Here is a 7712-nt window from a genome sequence, read left to right on the forward strand (position 1 = left end):
CACCTTACAAACTAAGGAGAGTGATTTTAAATGTGTAATGAAGAAAGTGTTCGCCTGTCCTGTAAATCTGTAAACTTCATACATGAAACATACATACACATACAATACATACTGAAAATTTATGGAGTTGTATGAACAGTAGAATTCCATCACACAACTCTGCTATAGTATTCCTCGTCAGGCTAATATTGGCAAAAGCTTGTCGCTTCTCGGGACATACAAGTTCAGCCGCCTTCATCATGCATCGTTTAACAAAGTCACCGTCGGAATACGGCTTCGATGCTAATGCTATTTCGCTAGCAATTAGGTAGCTGGCTTTTACCGCTGCTTCACTGACTTCTCGGCTCTGGATGAAAGTTGACTGCTGTTTCCTCAGACCCGCCAGCAATTCGTTAATCTTATCTCTTCTCAGTTGTCCTTGCAAGCCGTCATATTTTTCGCTGTGATGAGTCTCGTAGTGGCGTCGAATATTATATTCCTTCAATACCGAAACTTGTTGCAAACACACCAAGCACGAAGGTTTTCCGTGCATCTCTGTAAATAAATAGGACGTGGTCCATTTTTCTTTGAAAATTCTACACTCCTTATCTACTTTTCTCCGTTTGGATAACGACATTTTGGCTAATGAGGGTGTAGCGGAGAGGTAGAGACCAAGGTATTAACAACGTCGTAACAAGCAGCAGATGGCGCATTGATACCGTCTGCTGTTTTCAGTCTGTCTCAGTGATGCGGCTTGTCTTCTACTCTGATGGAAAGAGTGCGCCCCTTAGCGGATAATCCATGAATTGCAGCGAATTAAAAATATTAATTCCATGTCTTTTATGCATTTTTTCCACTTTCAAATTATCCTGCGGGCCTGATCGAACCTCCTTGGGGGCCGGTTCCGGCCCGCGGGCCGTATGTTTGACACCCCTGATGTAGAGGCTCAATGGCTCCCTCTACTGAAACCACATCCTGAGATCTCATCTCAGCTGATTTGTTTCTTGTACATTTATTTTAGTGATTATTCTTGACATTTAAATTAATCCTGCATGGAGAGTAATTCACAAGAAATATAGGTTGCAGAGGATTACATTGTTTCATCTCTGTGTTTGGTACCGTTCTAAAAATCACTTGCATCAGATGAGCTTCCTGGAAACATGGAGCAGACCAATTACATCCAGAATTATTCAGCAGACTACCAGACTGGTTGGTCTGGAGAACCCAGAACTGGAACAAAAAACAATCTCTTCGTCCACGGTGTCACACAGACAAATAGGTTGCTGGCCGCTCTCTAATTAGGCCTACAAGAGAGGCTACACTCTCAATGGGGACTCACTAAAAATAAAATAAAATTGTATTTGTCCGGTACACATATTTAGAAGATGTTATAATGAATGTAGAGAAATGCTTATGTTCCTAGATAAAACAGTGCAGTAATATCGAACAATACAAAACAATATAAATATATATGTATATGATGTCGTGTATAGACATTATGCCCAGTTTATGAGTAGAAACGGTGTGTGCAGCAGTAGTTATATAGGATGATTAGAATACAGCATATACATATGAAGTGGGTAAAACAGTATGTAAACATTATTAAAGTGACAAGTGTTCAATGACTATGTACAGTGCCTTCAGAAAGTATTCACACCCCATTACTTTTTCCACATTTTGTTGTGTTACAGCCTGTATTTAAAATACATTATTTAGAGATGTTGTGTCACTGGCCTACACACAATACCCGATAATGTCAAAGTGGAATTATGTTTTGAGACATTTTAAACATGAATTAAAAATGAAGAACTGAAATGTCTTGAGTCAATACGTAGTAAACCCCTTTTTCACAGCAAAGGGGTTTAGGATAAAAATACATGAAAAAGAACTAAGGGCAGGCAAGTTCAGGAGTAAAAATGTGCTTAACAAGTCACATAATAGGTTTCATGGACTCACTCTGTATGCAATAATAGTTTAAGATGATTTTTTCATGATTACCTCATCTCTGCACCTCACACATACAATTATCTGTAAGGTCTCTCAGTCGAGCAGTGAATTTAAAACACAGATTCAACCACAAGACCAGGGAGGTTTTCCAATGCCTTGCAAAGAAGAGCACCTATTGGTAGATAAAAATATATATAATTTGAAAGCAGACATTGAATATCCCTTTGAGCATGGTGAAGTTATTAATTACAATTTGGATGGTGTATTAATACACCCAGTTACTACAAAGATACAGGTGTCCTTCCTAAGTTGCCAAAGAGGAAGGAAGCCACTCAAGGATTTCACCATGAGGCCAATGGTGACTTTAAAACAGTTACAGAGTTTAATGGCTGTGATGAGAGAAAACTGAGAATGGATCAACAACATTGTAGTTACTCCACAATACTAACCTAAATGACAGAGTGAAAAGAAGGAAACCTGTACAGAATAAAACATATTCCAAAACATGCATCCTGTTCGCAATAAGGCACAAGTAAAATTGCAAAACATTTGGCAAAGAAATGAACTTCATGTCCTGAATACAAAGCTTTAAGTTTGGGGCAAATCAAACACAACATATCACTAAGTACCACTCCTCATATTTTCAAGCATGGTGGTGGCTGTATCATGTTACGGGTTGCCTTTCAACAGCTGTCACGCCCTGACCTTAGAGATCCTTATTTATTCTCTATGTTTGGTTAGGTCAGGGTGTGACTCGGGTGGGACAATCTATGTTTTCTATTTCTTTGTTGTTTTTACCTAGTGTGGTTCCCAATCAGAGGCAGCTGTCTATCGTTGTCTCTGATTGGGGATCATATAGTAGTTGTCATTTTCCGTTTGAGTTTTGTGGGGTGTTGTTTTCCGTTTAGTATCTGTGCCTGAAGGAACTGCTCGCTTTCGTTTTTGTATTCGTTATTTTTGTTTGAGTGATTCTTGACAATAAAGATCATGAACACTTTCCACGCTGCGCTTTGGTCCACTATTCCTTATGACGACAAGCGTTACAACAGCAAGGACGAGGGAGTTATTTTAGGATAAAAATACATGGAAAAGAACTAAGGGCAGGCAAAATCCTAGAGGAAAGCCTGGTTCAGTCTGCTTTCCACCAGACACTGGGAGACAAATTTACCTTTCAGCAGGACAATAACCTAAAACACAAGGCCAAATATACACTGTAGTTATTTACCAAGACGACAGTGAATGTTCCCGAGTGGCCTAGTTACAGATTTGGCTTAAATCAGCTTTAAAATCTAAGGCAAGACGGATGTCTAGCAATGTTAAACAACCAAGTTTACAGAGATTGATGAATTTAAAAAAAAGAATGTGCAAAAATTTTAAAATCCAGGTGCGCAAAGCTCTTAGTGACTAACCAGAAAGACTCACAGCTATAATCGTTGCAAAAGGGAATTCTAACATGTACTGACTCAGGGGTGTGAATACTTATGTAAATGAGATATAGCTGTATGTTTTAATCAATCCACCTTTGTTAACTCAAACATTATGCATTTAATTTGTTTAATCCCAGGATTTTTCTGATAATTAAAAAAAATGTGGGAGCAAAATCACACACTTAAGCCTCCAGATTCTCAAAAGAAACACTCATGATAGAAGATGTGTTACCAAAACAAAGGAAGACTATTAAAGAGTGTGTGTGTGCCCAAAATGTTTATTCATCTCCCAGAGAAAAATAGATGTTAGAGAAGATTTCTAGAAGACTGTATCGACCAAAATCCAACACTAGAGGGCAGCCTTTCCATACAGAAAATGAATATGTGTCGATACAGTTATTTCGGAAAGTATTCAGACCCATTGACCTTTTCAACATTTTATACATTACAGCCTTATCCCAACATGGATAAAAGTCAATTTTTTTCTCATCAATCTACACACAAACAAAAAATTTCTGCAGCATTGAAAGTCCACAAGAACACAGCGGCCTCCTGTCACGTTCCTGACCTATTTCTGTTAGTTTGTTGTATGTGTTAGTTGGTCAGGACGTGAGTTTGGGTGGGCATTCTATGTTTTCTGTTTCTATGTTGGTTTAAGGGTTGGTATGTCTCTTAATTAGAGGCAAGTGTTTTGCGTTTTCCTCTAATTGAGAGTCATATTTAGGTAGGTTGTTTCACAGTGTTCGTTGTGGGTGGTTGTCTCCTGTGTCAGTGTTTGTCGCACCATACGGGACTGTTCGGTTTGTTTTTTGTACATCGTCATTTTGTGTAGTCTATTTTTCCCTGTTCGTGCGTTCTTCGTGCTTATGTAAGTTCGTCGTCCAGGTCTGTCTACTCCGTTTGTTGTTTTGTTAGTTATAGTGAAGTTCGTGTTTTTTCGTCTTGTCTTTAAATAAATTATGTGTTCACAACCCACTGCGCCTTGGTTCCATCACTACTCCTCCTTTTCGGTTGAAGAAGAGGAGGACTACCGTTACAGAACCACCCACCAATCCAGAATCAAGCAGCGGTGTAATCAGAGTAAGGGACAGCGCAAGGAGGAGGAATGGACTTGGGACGATGTTTTGGACGATAAAGGTTGTTACACATGGGAGGAGATCCTGGTTGGAAGGGATCGCCTCGCATGGGAACAGCTGGAGGCACTGAGGAGAGCAGAGGCAACCGGAGAAGGGAACCGGCGTTATGAGGGGACGTGTCTAGCACGGAAGCCCGAAAAGCCAGTGAGTTCCACCCAAAAATGTATTGGGGGGGCTAAGAGGTAGTGGGCCAAGGGCAGGTAGGAGACCTGCGCCCACTTACCAGGCTAACCGTGGAGAGCGGGAGTACGGGCAGACACCGTGTTACGCAGTAGAGCGCACGGTGTCTCCTGTACGTGTGCATAGCCCAGTGCGGGTTATTCCACCTCCCCGCACTGGTAGGGCTAGATTGAGCATTGAGCCAAGTGCCATGAAGCCGGCTCTACATATCTGGCCACCAGTACGTCTCCTTGGGCCGGCTTACATGGCACCAGCTTTACGCATGGTGTCCCCGGTTCACCTACATAGCCCGGTGCGGGTTATTCCACCTCCCCGCACTGGTCGGGCGACGGGGAGCATTCAGCCAGGTAAGGTTGGGCAGGCTCGATGTTCAAGGGAGCCAATACGCCTGCACGGTCCGGTATTTCCGGCGCTACCTCCCCGCCCCAGGCCAGTACCACCAGTGCCTACATCACGCACCAGGCTTCCAGTGCGTTTTCAGAGCCCTGTTCCTCCTCCACTCACTCTCTCTATGGTGCGTGTCTCCAGTCCAGTGCCTCCAGTTCCGGCACCACGCACTGAGCTACCTGTGCGTCTCCAGAGCCCTGTACACACTGTTCCTTCTCCCCGTACTCGTCCTGATGTGCGTGCACTCAGCCCGGTGCCACCAGTGCCGGTACCACGCACCAGACAAATAGTACGTTTTGAGAGGCCAGTGTGCCCTGTCCCTGCTCCCCGCACTAGGCTTGAAGTGCGTGTCTCCAGTCCGGTGCCTCCAGTTCCGGCACCACGCACCAGGCCTACAGTGCGTATCAGCCGGCCAGAGTCTGCCGTCTGCCCAACGGCGTCTGAACTGTCCGTCTGCCAAGCGCCGCATGAACTGCCCGTCTGCCATGAGCCTACAGAGCCTTCCGCCAGACAGGAGCAGCCAAAGCCTTCCGCCAGACAGGAGCAGTCTGAGCCATCCGTCTCCGCAGCGCCATCTGAGCCATCCGTCTCCCCAGCGCCATCTGAGCCATCCGTCTCCCCAGCGCCGTCTGAGCCATCCGTCTCCCCAGCGCCGTCTGAGCCATCCGTCTGTCCCGAGCCATTAGAGCCGCCCGTCTGTCCCGAGCCGTCAGAGCCGATAGTCAGTCAGGAGCCGCTAGAGCCAGTCGTCAGTCAGGATCTGCCAGAGCCGCCAACCAGACAGGATCTGCCAGAGCCGCCAACCAGACAGGATCTGCCAGAGCCGCCAACCAGACAGGATCTGCCAGAGCCGCCAACCAGACAGGATCTGCCAGAGCCGCCAACCAGACAGGATCTGCCAGAGCCGCCAACCAGACAGGATCTGCCAGAGCCGCCAGCCAGCCAGGATCTGCCAGAGCCGTCAGCCAGCCATGAGCGTCCAGAGCCGTCAGCCAGCCATGAGCGTCCAGAGCCGTCAGCCAGCCATGAGCGTCCAGAGCCGTCAGCCAGCCATGAGCGTCCAGAGCCGTCAGCCAGTCATGAGCTGTCCCTTAGCCCAGAGCGGCTATTTATTCAGAACTGCCCCTCAGTCCAGAGCTGTCTCTCTGTCCGGAGCTGCCTTTCAGTCCGGAGTTGCCCCTCTATCCTGAGCTACCTCTCTATCCTGAGTTACCTTACTATCCTGAGCTATCCCTCTGTCCTGAGCTATCCCTCTGTCCTGAGCTATCCCTCTGTCCCGGTGCTGCCCCTGGTGTCGATGTTACCAAAAGGATTTAGTGGGGGTAAGATGAGGGTGGTCATTCATAGGGGGAAATGGAAGCTGGGATTGACTATGGTGGGGTGGGGACCTCGCCCGGAGCCTGAGCCACCACCGTGGTCAGATGCCCACCCAGACCCTCCCCTAGACTTTGTGCTGGTGCGCCCGGAGTTCGCACCTTATGGGGGGGGTTATGTCACGTTCCTGACCTATTTCTGTTAGTTTGTTGTATGTGTTAGTTGGTCAGGACGTGAGTTTGGGTGGGCATTCTATGTTTTCTGTTTCTATGTTGGTTTATGGGTTGCCTGGTATGGCTCTTAATTAGAGGCAGGTGTTTGGCGTTCCTCTAATTAAGAGTCATATTTAGGTAGGTTGTCTCACAGTGTTCGTTGTGGGTGGTTGTCTCCTGTGTCAGTGTTTGTCGCACCATACGGGACTGTTCGGTTTGTTTGTTCATCGTCATTTATGTGTAGGCTATTTTCCCTGTTCGTGCGTTCTCGTGTTTTATTGTAAGTTCGTATGTCCAGGTTTGTCTACTCCGTTTTGTTATTTTGTTAATTAGTCAAGTGTATTTCGTTTTCGTGTTTTTCCGTCTTTACTTTAATAAATATTATGTCTTCACAATCCGCTGCGCCTTGGTTCCATCACTACTCCTCCTTTTCGGTTGAAGAGGAGGAGCACCACCGTTACACTTTTGTTATTGACCAAATACTTATTTTCCACCATAATTTGCAAATAAATTCATTAAAAATCCTACAATGTGATTTTCTTTTCTCATTTTGTTTGTCATAGGTACACTTCAACTATGATAAATTACAGGCCTCTCTCATCTTTTTAAGTGGGAGAACTTGCACAATTGGTGGCTGACTAAATACTTTTTTGCCCCACTGTAAGTTAAATAATCTGTCTGTAAACAATTGTTGGAAAAATGACTTGTGTCAAGCACAAAGTAGATGTCCTAACCAACTTGCCAAAACTATAGTTTGTTAACAAGAAATGTGTGGAGTGGTTGAAAAACGAGTTTTAATGACTCCAACCTAAGTGTATGTAAACTTCCGACTTCAACTGTAAATACCTTTTCACTCCCTTCCTTTCCACATGGGCCCCATGTGGCCCCATGCGGCCCCATGTGGAAAGGAAGGGAGTGAAAAGGTATTTACAGTTGAAGTCGGAAGTTTACATACACTTAGGTTGGAGTCATTAAAACTCGTTTTTCAACCACTCCACACATTTCTTGTTAACAAACTATAGTTTTGGCAAGCCAGAGATTCTGAACAAAACCCGGTAAAAATCCAGACAGAGTGAAAATAACAGTTTACCAAGGACCCTGTTAATTCACTCACCTTCAAGAACTAGTCC

The sequence above is a fragment of the Salvelinus fontinalis genome, chromosome 16, assembly GCF_029448725.1.
Source record: "Salvelinus fontinalis isolate EN_2023a chromosome 16, ASM2944872v1, whole genome shotgun sequence".
In the NCBI taxonomy this organism is placed as follows: domain Eukaryota; kingdom Metazoa; phylum Chordata; class Actinopteri; order Salmoniformes; family Salmonidae; genus Salvelinus; species Salvelinus fontinalis.